This window comes from Pinus tabuliformis, chromosome J (assembly GCF_031772625.1).
Source record: "Pinus tabuliformis cultivar Carrire ecotype Pingquan chromosome J, CPIR1, whole genome shotgun sequence".
NCBI lineage: Eukaryota > Viridiplantae > Streptophyta > Pinopsida > Pinales > Pinaceae > Pinus > Pinus tabuliformis.
In genome coordinates this window covers 446,960,715-446,974,505 of record NC_142295.1, presented here as the reverse complement: position 1 = coordinate 446,974,505, position 13,791 = coordinate 446,960,715, and the positions used below count along the sequence as shown (strand labels likewise).

General features: G+C 32.9%; 1 long non-coding RNA gene across 1 annotated transcript in view; it reads right to left on the bottom strand.

Annotated features, from left to right (window-relative positions):
* Positions 1–8,541: 8,541 nt before the first annotated feature.
* Positions 8,542–13,791, bottom strand: part of LOC149227736 (uncharacterized) — a 49,681-nt gene continuing 44,431 nt past the window's right edge. Inside the window, exons 3-4 of the long non-coding RNA XR_016247821.1 lie at positions 8,995–9,202; positions 8,542–8,871 (exon numbers count right to left, since the gene is read on the bottom strand). This is a non-coding gene — a long non-coding RNA (uncharacterized LOC149227736). The remainder of the gene's footprint in view (positions 8,872–8,994; positions 9,203–13,791) is intronic.

The following is a 13,791-nucleotide window of genomic DNA, read 5'->3' as shown; positions in this document are numbered from 1 at the left end:
CTCTTGAAGAGAAAGAGAATGAAAAAGAAGACACCACATTCATTGCAGTAGTAGATCCAATTTTCTCTCAAGTAGATAGTGAGAGAAACCATGAGAGTAATGCCATGGAAATCATTGATCTAAATATCCAACATGAATAAGTCATCAAGGAAAATGAGATATTTTCAAAACTGTAAGATCTAGAGGCCTATTATGCAATATTAGAAGTGGAATTAGCCTCTTGTGATGTGATCTTGAAAAATAAAATAATCAACTATCCCAATATCGAAAGTTGGAGAAAAGTACTAGAATTTTGGATGCGATTCTTGTCAGTCAAAGATCTCCTCTTATCAAAACTAGATTGGGTTTTGAAGGAGAATTGGCCTTGTGAAGGTAAAGGAGAAAGTGGGGGATAGCCATGTAGTAGACAATCACAAGTTCACCACCATCGAAGTCAATCAAGGTGCAACATCATCAAAGGAAGCCAAAGATGAAAAGAGATTATCAGTAGAAACAAAGAAAATAAGATCACAACCATAACATACAACAATTCAGAAAAGTAAGGAAGTAGTCAAATGTTTATGGTCCGGCATATCTAAACCCAAGGTATCGAAATTTATTTTAGCTATTGTTTTTCTTGCAATCACTATGGACATCGTTTTGTTGAATGTAAATATTTTTCAAGAAAACAAAGATTGTTGGTTGGAAAACATGGCCACAGAGCTCTAGCTTGCAGATATGACAAGACCAAGCCTACAAAATAAGCAAGCTCATCGCTAAGGACAAATAAGGAATGGAGGAGAAAAGATGAGTTGCAAAGAACTAGCTCTTCAAAGAATTTTAAGGAAAGATACATGTTTTGTAGAAATATAATCTACTCAGGGGGAGTAGATCTTTGTCTTGTGCCCAATAAGAGGTGGCTTCAAGAGAAGCCAAATGTGATAGGCATGCAGCTTAGAGAATAAATTTTATCACGCATTTAAGTGTTTTAGCTCCACAATATTAGTTTGAGGCATGGAAGGAGAAGCACGTATGTCCGGGGAGAGTTCTACAAGGTTTGAATAATTACATGTTATTTATATTTTTTATTATCTCGTGATTGAAGATATTTGTAGCCATGTTAGAAGAAGATTCTTTTTCTATCTATGCACACTAACAAGAGTTAATGCAACAAGCAAAATAGGTTAATGGAGTGATGGATCATTCTCAGGGGGAGCTTCTCATGGTTTTCATAATTTGCAAATCTAACACTTATATCATGCAAGACATTTTGTTGGCAAGATTGGTGATGGTTTGCGTAAATAATACTACTCCATTGAAATCCTCACTCATTGTGTTTCATTTGATAGTCATCATTCTCATGAGGAAGAATCATTGAAGTTTGCATGTGTTTAGGGGGTTGCTAGTTAGTTTTGTTAATTCTTGAGGAGTATCGTTGCATAGTTTTTGCATATTGTGTTGGTGCTAATGGATGAAGTATTGTACATTACATGCATACTCTCATGAGTCATGTCCTCCACGTTGTATATCCATGAAGAAATATGTCATTTTGCACATCATATTACCTTGAAGACATGTAGATTTATAGTTTCCATATATTATGCCATGCCATGCAAATTAAGTTAAGGATTTATGTTCAAATTTTGCATATGAGGATCTTATCTTGGGGACCTTTACATGTACTTGCTAGTGATGATGAGGTTCATGCTTACTGGCACACTCTCTATCAAGAGAGCATGGTTGGAACTTGCATTGCATATTATTCACCTATGATTGATAGTAACTTCATGCCTAGAGATAGTGTTGCAGAAACATGGTTGCATGGTTACTGCTGCTGATTTTATTTGAGGAATAGTTGCTTATGGTTTTGTCGCATTATTGTTTTCAGATCAAATTATTGAAGTTGAGTCATTGATGATATTACTTCTCATGATGCATGTGTGTTGTTGTTTCTGGCTTAAGTAAGGTTGTGTTGTTGGAATATATATGTTTTGTGATATTATAGTTGCATGATGATTAGAGGCTTGTTGTTGCTCACTCTTCAGCTGGAGGTTATAGTTTTGATTGAGCCATGTGGATGGGTAATAGTATTTTTTTGCTCATTGATGCATGTTGATGGAGAATTGCTGCTATAATTTATACTTGGAGTCTTGTGATGTTGGTGCTACTAACTATTCATGATGCAAATTTCTAGTCTATGACATGTGTTGTTGATGACGAGGACTAAATTTTTGGAGAAAAATTGTGCATACTCCTTTGGCATGCAATTATTCATTTATATATCTTGATCATAGGCCAATTATTTGCATTGCCACAACATTATACTTTTGAGTTATAGCTCTATACTCTCATTATGAAGCCATGTATTATCATTGCTTATCTTTATTATGTTGGTTGAGTGATCCATGAAATGGAGAGAATTGTGAGTCATGGGTCATATTGTATGTGTGGTCATGAGTCAAGATTGTCTCAAGAGAGAGAGATTTGAGAGTCATTTCAGCCTTGTTTCAGCTGGTATATGTTATGTCTTGCAACCATGTATGGGCTTTTAGAATCATTATGTAGCCATGTAATATCATGTATCACTTTTGAGTCATTAGTGGAGTCATATGAGTGATGTTCATGTATAAGTGAGGAGGCATTGTACAGTCACATTTTATCACTTTTGTAGTCATGTAATAGGCCTATGAATCCTTGTACTTTCATTGCAAATATTTTTGGGTCATAGTCCTTGGTTCTCTTGGAGTAGCCTCCTGCATGTGGCATGGAGGAAATGATTGTTGCAAAAGTATTTTTTTCAGCATCTTGGCGAGACAATTGTAGCCTCTTTTACATCTTCAAGAGGAGCATATTCAGTGAGAAAAGACATGATGATGGCATAATTGTTCACCTATTAGAGACAGAGAGAGAGAGTGTGTTGATGACCACACCATATTGCTCGTGATGTTTTATGGTATGTTGTTTCTACTTGAGGAGAGATGTTATGATCATGATCGTTGCTATGTATGTGTTGATACAGTGTCTTGGTGAAGGGTTAATGATTGGTGATGATGATGTTTCTGCTCTTTGAGATTAGGAGAGAGTGATCCTACTCATGTTATATTGTTATTGATGATCATGATGCTACCTTGGTTGAGAGTCAGGTTGATGTGGTTAGCATTGTTGGTTGAGTTTGTTGCTACTTGGATACATACATTTGTTGCTGCTGAGTTGAGCGTGTTGTTTCTCCTTTAGGAGAGAGTGAGTTATTGTTTTTGCCTCTTGTCATGCACTCATTGAGTGAGAGTGTTTGTTGCTTGGAGATATATTGCAGACAGATCAAGGGGAGTTATTATCTATTTAGCTATGTAGCCCCTAGTTGTTCAGCAGAGCATTAGTTGCTTGACTTTTGGAATTTTACATTAATTTCAAAGGGGAAGATAGTGATGAGTTCAGTGTTTCCAGAGGTTGCTTGGATGCTTCAGCTGGTGTTGCCCTTAATGCCAAAGGGGGAGATTGTTGGAATTGATGTTGTGATGTAGTGTTGTTGGTTGACATTAATGTCAACCTGCTTATAGTGGCTTTCATGATGTAGATGTTTGATGGTCTAAAAAATTTGAGTTCACGCAGAGGTGTTTGGTACACTAAGTCCTCATGATCCATGCAATGGTTTGGTCATCTTGTTTATTGTAGATATGTTGATGTTCTTGGTACTTGCATATGTAAGGAACAATGTTTCAATGTTGTCATATGAAGTTGAGTGGCAATGAAGATGCACAATGAGTTGAAGAAGCCCATGTTATGAGATGCCATAGATGTCTAGTTGAAGAAGGTTTGTTGAGGTGAAAAACAGTTTCTGAGGTGTTTTTTTAGACTTGTCATGTGTTCGACAAGCTTTATAGATGTTGGAGAAGGTAAGCAAGAAGTTGGAGGGAGTTCTTAGTTGGAGTTTTTGGGTTTTGACCATCCTATGCCCCAACCGCATGGAGCTAAGCTTGTGCACGTGGCTGAAGGCCTCCAACCACATGGAAGAAGGCTTATCCATGTAGTTTCAACCAAGATCTAGTAGAATTATACGTGTGGTTGTGGCTTGAACATGAAATTCCTTCGGATTTCTCATGCATCTGAGTAATTCCGCATGATCGACACCAAGGTAATTACTTTTGGTTTGCATAAAAGATTCTAATTGACTAAATCTACAAGTTAGAATAAAGTTTGAGGTGTGAATTCATTGATTATTTGAGTAGTGGAGTTAGTGGCACAAATTGTTTAAAAAGAGGAGCATATCGACCATTGTATTGTTGGTGAGGTAGTATAAGGCGAGCATAGGTTTGTGCAAAGAGTGGAGGGCGACCTCCTATAACAGATGATGATACAGAGGTTGATTTTCTAGAGATGTGCACACACATAAATAAACTACTAAGATCAGAAATCAGTGAGGAGCATGGATAGGCCAATTTTTCATTGATTGAAAAGGAAGAGTTTGATCTGTAGTCAAAGATAGAGTTTGCAAAGTCTATTGCATAGGTTATCCAATATGCATGGAGCACATGGATCAAATATTGTTGGTAGAGAAGCAAAGAAAAATATAGTTTGATGGTCATGTCACTGATATTTGTGTTTGTAGGATTATTTGTTGTCGTAGCCTCTATGTGAGAGTGTTGTCATGATTTGCTGTAGGGTTTTAAGTCAGTGTATGTGTTGTGATGTGAAATAAGTATGCTTATGGATGAATGTGTTGAATTAATATATGTTTGATGTGTAGAGGTGTTGTTGTTGGTTGTAGTCAAGAGTTGAGTTGTTACGGATTGTTCATTGAAGTTGTTGCTTGAGAGTTGGTATGTTGAGTTGATGTTGATGTATTGATTCAAGTTGAGTTGCATAGATTGGGACGCAGGTGGCCCACTTATTTAATTCAAAGGTTGTTTTTTCTTTTCCAAGGGGTCCAATTTGAAATATTATAAAATGTGGCTCGAGAGGATCAACATATCGTGATACCTTTGTAAAGAAGGAATGAGTGTTCCTTTCCAATGGGTATCGGTAGTTTTAGTAAATGGAGTAGAATTCTCATAGTCCAATGGCTGTTGGGTGAGGCTTGTTGGGGGTAGGGGATTCGAATGGATAGGTGTTCACAAAGTCGATTTAGAGTGAGAAACTTCCTTGCTAGACATAGCCAACTATGATGATGTAAAATGCAATTTGTTTGATTAATGAAATTTGAAGCAGAGCAACAACAACAACAAAGGGTGGTTTTTGACCTAGAGAGGGTTTTCCACTAGATATCTTGTGTTCCTTTGTGATGTGTTGATTTTTGTCTCATTGTGCATGTTTACTTCATATGTTATGGCTCTCATGTGTTGATTTTTGTTGAAGTTGCATTTTCATATCTATTGCTTATATGTTAGATTATGAATTGCTTAATATATTGGAGAAAAAGTTATAAAGTTGTGTAAATTTTATTACTATTGATTCACCCCCACCCCTCTCAATATTAATCTTGGTTCCAACACAGTGACTAGGTGGATACAAAAAACTGGATTCATGAACCTTCTTGCTGCTTGATAAACTAGAAGCCTAATAGGTATTATCCACACTAGGGTGCACCAACTAACATCTCAATGCCTAACCAAAATAAGCCACCAACAAAGCTGAGTTCCAAAGGAGAATTACGAATGAAAAATAGATTTTCTCCCTATAAAGGGGAAGGGACTTCCCAAATAACTGATTGGGTAGATGGGAATGAAAATTCGTTAGTACATAGTAGATTCCATACCAAACAAAAATCCAAAGTCAGTCCAAAAACGTAATTGAGACTATAAGGAGTAATGTGGTCACATATTTTTAAACGACCTGGGATAACTTAATACTCTAACAAGAGCCTATACAAATCCATCTATTCTAAAATAGTCATTCCTATCCTATTTGCTTTTGTAAAACCAAGAAACATTAGAAAGTAGGACGTAAGGAATTAGAAATTTATCCCCGCACCATTTCTTTTCCCGGTAGAATGAATTGAAGACCGACTCCCCAGGTTGTAAACTCCACCATCTAAGCTCTAAGCCAACATAAACCAAACATAGCACATGACCATTCCAAGTCCACCAACGCATGAAAACTTCATTCACCACCTTCCTCACCTCTATCGAGTTCTATAGATCAACCTGAGAAAGATAGTTAGATTGGATGCACTACATGTGAAGCGTCATAGGGGAGATCTTAAAATCAACTAGATTCACACAAGTACTCAACTTGAGATATGTTTCACTATCTCACCACCTTAAGTCCGCTCCATGATATTTATTCACATTAAAACTCATTATTTTCATTGTGTAACATTGCGTCCATTAACTCCTCTTGGGGACGGACTGCCACATCCCATGCTCTTTAATTAGGTGGGGTGGTGACCTATTTGTCTCAAATGTCACCCCCTTATTATATTGAATTAAAAAAATATTTCTTAATAAAAATTGCGTTGATTGGTGTCTCTATTTTGGAATAGAGATTTTAGAAATTTGATTTAATTATCAATAACTATCAGGTGGATGATAGGGATTTAACGTCCACATAATATTCTAGAATATTCATAGTAGTATACACAAATCAAATGTTGAGATTTATCTCTAAAGTAATTATGCCCGTTTTTCTCTTTTAATTATATTAACTAATTAAAAAACCCTCATATGAAGAAGTGCTATGTGAAGTGAGTAATGGTTTTTTGGGCATGTGGTATTCATAAGCCTACAATGCCATTGATGTAATTTGTAAATGGAATGCCACAGGGGATTTTAGGGGGTTGAATCCATTTATATACTTAATAATGCATTGTAAACAACTTAAATTCACAACCTTACCAAAATTTGTAGCACCAAATTCCACAGAAAAAGTGGAAAGAATCTTTAATTTCTCCTAAATTTTATTAACCATGCCAATAATTATTTGAAATTGTAAATTTGAGTGGGCTAGGTAAGAAACTTTACTCTTTCCATATATATATAATTTTAATATTTTAATAATGTGTTTTTATCTTTTTATAATTACAAGTGATTTGGAATTTATAAACCGGATCTAACAAGCCGCGAGAGGGATCAAATCCCTTTTCGCTCTAAAAGAGATTTGAATCTCTAGAGAATTGATCCGCTATTATTAGATTGATGGACCTAAGTTGGTTTATTTTTCTCCTTTAAATTGGCTATATTCCACATGAATACCATGTGAAGCTCAAAAACACCAATAACTTGACCAAGTCAAATTTACTTTAATATTTTAATATAAAATTATTTTTGTTTTAACCAGTTATTTTTAATTTTTTCATTATTTGATTTTTGGTAAAATAAAAATATTTAACTTAGTATTATTTTTATTTTTATTAATAAATATAATTATTACTTTTAGTTTATTTTATTATTATAATTATTTTTATTTTATTTAACTAAATAAAATATTTATTTAATATTCACTAGGCTGAAAAACATTTCTAAACACAATTAAATTTATCAATTCATTAAAAACTATATAATTCAAAAATTTATAAATAAAATTTAAAATAATAAATTTAATGATTTAATAATAATTAAAAAAAAAAAAAAAACTTAAAAAAACAATAATTAATTTAAAATTTTATTATTTAAAAAATATTTAACACTAAATAAATTAATACTCAATATTATTTTATTGTGTGAAAATTTTCAAAATAAATGTATTTCTCCACTATTATTTGAATTTTATATTTAAATGGAAAGACATTGTATTTTATATTTAACTGGAAAGACATTGTAGCTATTCTAAAATGCCACACCATATTCTTCTGCAACAACCAACATATTTCAGCCTAATATATAAATCTGAAGTCTATCATATTAGGGCTACAACAGTCTAAAAAGAACCTGAACAATTTATTTTTAACTAAAACTAATAAATTTAATATTTAATTTTATTATAATTTTAAAATTAAATTATTATTATTATCATTATTTTCATATTTAAAAATTTAATTATATATATATTTATTTATTTATGTAATATTTAATTTGATTATAATTTTAAAATTTAATTATTATAATTTAAATTAAAAAATTAACCAACAAAAATATTTTTTTTTTTACCACAATCAACAATTTTCAACTTAATATACGAATCTTTTTCCCATTATGAATACAACTTTAGTGAAAAATACACAAAAATTTTCATTTATCAAAACTAAAGGAAAGACAGATTGATAAGGGACAGGGTGTATATGAGTTTTCAGAAAAGCTTTCCTCTTCTTCCCCTCATCGACTAAATCTATTTTTGAAAAATTTCGGCTTTTATATTAAAAGAAAATGATTGAAAATGGAGCAATAATAAGAAATTTGATTCAATTTAATATTATGATATAATTTGTCAAATCTTATTAATATAATTACTTGAGGATACTTGAGGATGGCCTTCTATAGTAAGAAGGCCCAGGGTCAAACCTCACAATAAGCGTGGTTGTTGTAGTGCCAGAGGGAGCAGATATGTTTAAAAAAAATACAGTCAGTTAAGTGCTGATGTGGCCAAGGCAAGATGCGATCCAAATACGGTCAGAAATACGGCCAAGCAAGATGCGATCCCTTGGTGGCCTTCAGGCCTTTAAATGCCCTTTGGCTGCAAACTATTTTTTTTTACTTGAGCTGATCATAATCGGCATCCAGTGACTGAATAGAAGATGGAATAGAAACCACTTATCATGATCAAGGAGAGGAGACATGCTAAAAAAAATATAGTCAGTTAAAGGCTGATATGGCCCAAACAAAATAAGATCCAAATACAATCGGCTAAACACTAGTGTGTAATGTGGTCAAGCAAATTGTGATCCCCTGATGGCTTTGAGAGTTTTGCCTGGGCTAATCATAATCTGCGTCCAGTGACGGAATAGAAACCGCTTATCATAAACTGAGTCAGCGAAAAAAACAATCGATTTAGAGAAAATGAAAAGCAGAATGGAAGAGAATCGAATTTGAAAATCATGTTCATGTTGCAGTTGAAAAAAAATCAAGAAAAAAGTAGGAGTCTCACCTGTTGCAGTTCATGTTCTTGCTGAGGGGGAAAGGAAAATTAACACGACACTTGGAAGGAAGATTGGCGAGTGCAGAATCTTTGATGGACGATGCAACTATAGAAATTTCTGACTTGATACATGCACATATCTGTCGCTCCGCAGATCTGCTCTTCGCTCCGTTTGCCAGAGATTGCACAACTTGACAACAGGACTGAGTTGGTTGACCTGCACCCGTCGTTAAAAAGTTGTAGCAGTCACTCAGTATGCTTAGTTGATTGCAATCCTGTGCTTCCACCTTTGGATTCATGGACATTATCACCAGGATAACTGTGAACACAAGAAGTACCAGTGAAGCTTTCTGGTGACCCATAATTTTCTCACTGTCCATTACCTCAAAAAAGGTGGTGGTGAAATCAACTTAATATTTAGAACAAGTAAAGCTGAGAGAATCCTCATCATATCTGTATTGTTTATCTTCTATTTTTGGACAATTGTATATTTCTTATCCCAATTTTCTATTTTGGACAACTTTTACCTAAAAATAGATATATTACTTATCACAATCATAAATAGTTGACATTACTTATCACAATCATAAATAGTTGACACAATCATAAATAGTTGACAGAACCGCATCCTAAATAAAGAGTTAGTTTATTTCTTATCCAAACAATTTTCTAAAATTATTCAAAAAAATATTCTCTATCTGATCATAATCTTCACAGTAACAAATTATGTGACTAAATATTAACCCATACATAATTATGAATTGAGTATTTTAATATTCACCAATATTTGTCTTACACAATAAAAAAATTTATATGATTTACTATAGAGACAATAAAAAATTTATATGATTTACTATAATAAATGTTGAGTATTTTAATATTCACCAATATTTGTCTTACACAATTAAAAAAAATTATATGATTTACTATGATAAATGTTGATGATTAATGGGTCTTCACTCAATCAAGTTGTGATATATCTTGTGAATTTGTGAAATTATGATAAATGTTGATGATTAATGGGTTTTCACTCAATCAAGTTGTGATATATCTTGTGAATTTGTGAAATTATAAAATATTATAGATTATTTTTAATTTTATATGTAGTGATAAATATTTTTTAATTTTTTTTTATTTCTTTTTAAATATATTTTTTCAATAAAATAATTTTTTTATTATGTTAATAGATATGTTTATTTTGAAATAGGGTTTCCAAAATTTTAATTTAATTACTATTGATTATAAGGTGGGTGGTACATATTAAACCTCTATAGAATATTTTAGAATATTTTTAGTATAAAGTGGGTGGTACACATTAAACCTCCATGGAATATTTTAGAATATTCCTAATAGTAGTATCGAACCACGCCCACCTGAAGGGGGTCACTCCATCAAGTTGTGATATATCTGGTAAATTTATGAAATATTATAGATTATTTTTAATTTTATATGTAGTGATAAATATTTTTTTATTTCTTTTTAAATATATTTTTTCAATAAAATAATTTTTTATTATGTTAATAGATATGTTTATTTTGAAATAGGGTTTCCAAAATTTTAATTTAATTACCACTGATTATAAGGTGGGTGGTACATATTAAACCTCTATAGAATATTTTAGAATATTTTTAGTATAAAGTGGGTGGTACACATTAAACCTCCATGGAATATTTTAGAATATTCCTAATAGTAGTATCGAACAATGCCCACCAGAAGGGGGTCACACCCCTCAGCCTATTTACTGACCTGACCCCAAGAGCTTTCGGTTTCGACCCTTGACCTCCCATTGGCGAGGTACTTGATTGACCAATTAAGCTAACTCTTGGGGCTTCCATTTTTGCTCTTTTAATTAAATTGATTAATTAAAAAATGTCATTTGAACCAGTGTCATATAAAATGAATTGTGGTTTTTTGGGCATGTGGTATTGGCGAGGCACTTGATTGACCAATTAAGCTAACTCTTGGGGCTTCCATTTTTGCTCTTTTAATTAAATTGATTAATTAAAAAAATGTCATTTGAACGAATGTCATATAAAATGAATTGTGGTTTTTTGGGCATGTGGTATTGCCAAGCCACAAGATTGACCCATGATATTGTAATGATTAAGAATTTTTATGATAAAGTAGGGGTAAATATCCATGAATAAGAATCTTGTTCCATGTTTTTTTAAATGTATATATCTTTAAAAATTAATAATAATAATTTAAATTAAAGTTCTAATTTACCTAATTTTATAAAAAAAAATTAAATAACAAATGTATTATGAAGTGCTTTGATATTTATTATGGATTGATGCCTATAACATTTACCATCCATTCAATTTATATAGTTGCACTAGTTTTTACTAGATATCATTTTATGTCCCTCAATAACGATAAAACTTTTTATTTTTATTAGATACAAATTTTTAAGTTCCTCGGTGCTTATAAACTCCTTGATACTTTTTAATACCAAGAATACCAACAATATATTGACTTTTTTTTCACATTTTAAAACTCATTTTATGAATAAATATCACAGGAAGCAATATCACATACTTATTTATGGTGCGATAAAAATGAAGCAATATCTCATACTTATTTATGGTGAGATAAAATTAAAATTACAAGTGAAATGAAAATAAAATTACAAGTGAAAATATTAAAATTACACGTTTACAACATACCATATCCAACATGGTAGCTAAGCAATATATTGAACTTCCATATCTAACCTGGTAGCTAACCAATATATTGAACTTCCTTGAGAATTAAGCTAACCTTATTGTTTAGTCATTAAACATTTTCAAGCGTTGTTAAATTCCTATTGAACATTATATTTTGATAAAAATTTCTTACTACTTGCAGGAAGATGACTTTTACACATATCATTAATCATGCTCGTTCGTACTACTTGCAGGAAGATGACTTTTACACATATCATTAATCATGCTCGTTCGTGGAAAGATATTCAAAGTGTGAAAAATTCAAGTTTGAAATCGTATTGCAGTAACTAAAATTAATTGTTAATTAACCATTAATTTTTTATGGAAAATATTGAGTAAAATTAATTGTTAATTAATTAACAATTTATTTTCTATGGAAAATGTCGAAAAATCATACTGCAATTTTCATAAATAAAATTGTGGAAAATAATAGTGTTGGAAACTAAGAAATATGTACACACATAAAAAATTGACATATTTATTTTTGGACAAAAGTCCCTGGGAAAAATCTAACTTGGGAAAATCGGTGTAGTAGTTGAGGGTTTTTATTATTATGCAACATTGAAATAATTTGAGTACAATCTGGATGCCAAATACTGAGATGCAACATTGAAATAATTTGAGTACAATCTGGATGTCAAATACTAAGAAAATACTGGTAAAAACTATCTAAGGGAAATTACCCTCATTTCGAACAATTCTGACACTTAACTGCCTTTGAAAAGCAAGTCGTACACCTAGCTTTGGGCAGACGCTATGTCACCTCTACTCAGTCCCTCAAACACTTTAGCTCAAAACTTCTGTAAATCAAGTCGTCTTGTCTGCTGCTGACTGGAAAAGTGTCTCTCGGACACTCTGGAAGTATCTTTTGGCCTCTGGAACTGATAACCAACTTCACCCTAGCAAAATCGAATTGGCCTTTGAAGCTTCGGCATTGCCTCTACGCAGCCTCCTGGGGAAATTTCGGCCTCTCTGCAATGTACTCGCCAAATCAGGAAAAATCTTCCTCTAACTTCACTGTCCTTGCCCTTCTTTGTCTTTGCTTCCCTTTTGAAGCTCAAACTCTTCTGGCAACAATTGTTACTCGAAAATTCAAACTCTAAGGAAATAGATTTGTGTGTGTGTGTTCTCCATCTACCTATCAACTTCTTCTTATAATCTTTTGTTGGGACTCCAAAGACCAATATTAAATCTAATTGATGGCTAAGATCATATTAGAGTCTGTCTTTGTGAGTTTCTTGATGATTCACACCTTTATCAATTAACACTGATAAGTTAAACCATTTTCCTAAGTTTAGACTTAAAAAATATTTAAAAATAGGCTAATAATCTAATTGAGACACTTTTAGGTGGAATTTTCAGAAACGATTTTTGGGTTATGGGGAAATCCTATGTTTTAGCCTCTTCAAAAAGTTTCAAGACTAGAACACTTTCAATGCTACAAAAACTAACACTATTTCTTAGCGATGAAGGTGTTCTAGTGCTACACTACTGCTACAACACCTTGTCTCTGTATCACTCTTTGTACGATACTAATGTATGGCCATTGTAACTGACTGCCACTTCCCACCAGCCATTGCACAACTCTAATGCTGCATCTGTGCCACTGCTCACAATGTTATATAGCTGCCAACTCTGCATATGCACTACAACTCTCTCTCATATGTTTTTTGTTGCTACTACAATAGTTGTAACTGAGAAGCATCCTAAATATTGAATCAATTGTATCTCATGCTACATCCGTCTCCTAAGCATATGACTGCTACTAGCCATTGCACTGTCCACGGAAGAATCTGCGTTGTTGTTGACTCTGCTATTCAGCCTCCCGCTCTACTGCCAACACTGCACTTCGCTCTTCAACACTTGAATTCTACTAGTCTGCAACTATCACTCAGGTATCTAACTACATCATTGACATTTGTCCATCCTACTACTGAACATTGTGGGCCCCTGTGCAAGGTAATTATCCATGAGGAGGATACCTTAATAGATTCTACCCAACTCTGCAACTCTGGGACTAGAGCTCCAAATCACCCCGCCTCTCTTCTAGCCGTATAATTGCAACCATAGAAAAATATTCGTCCAACCTGGAGGATATCTT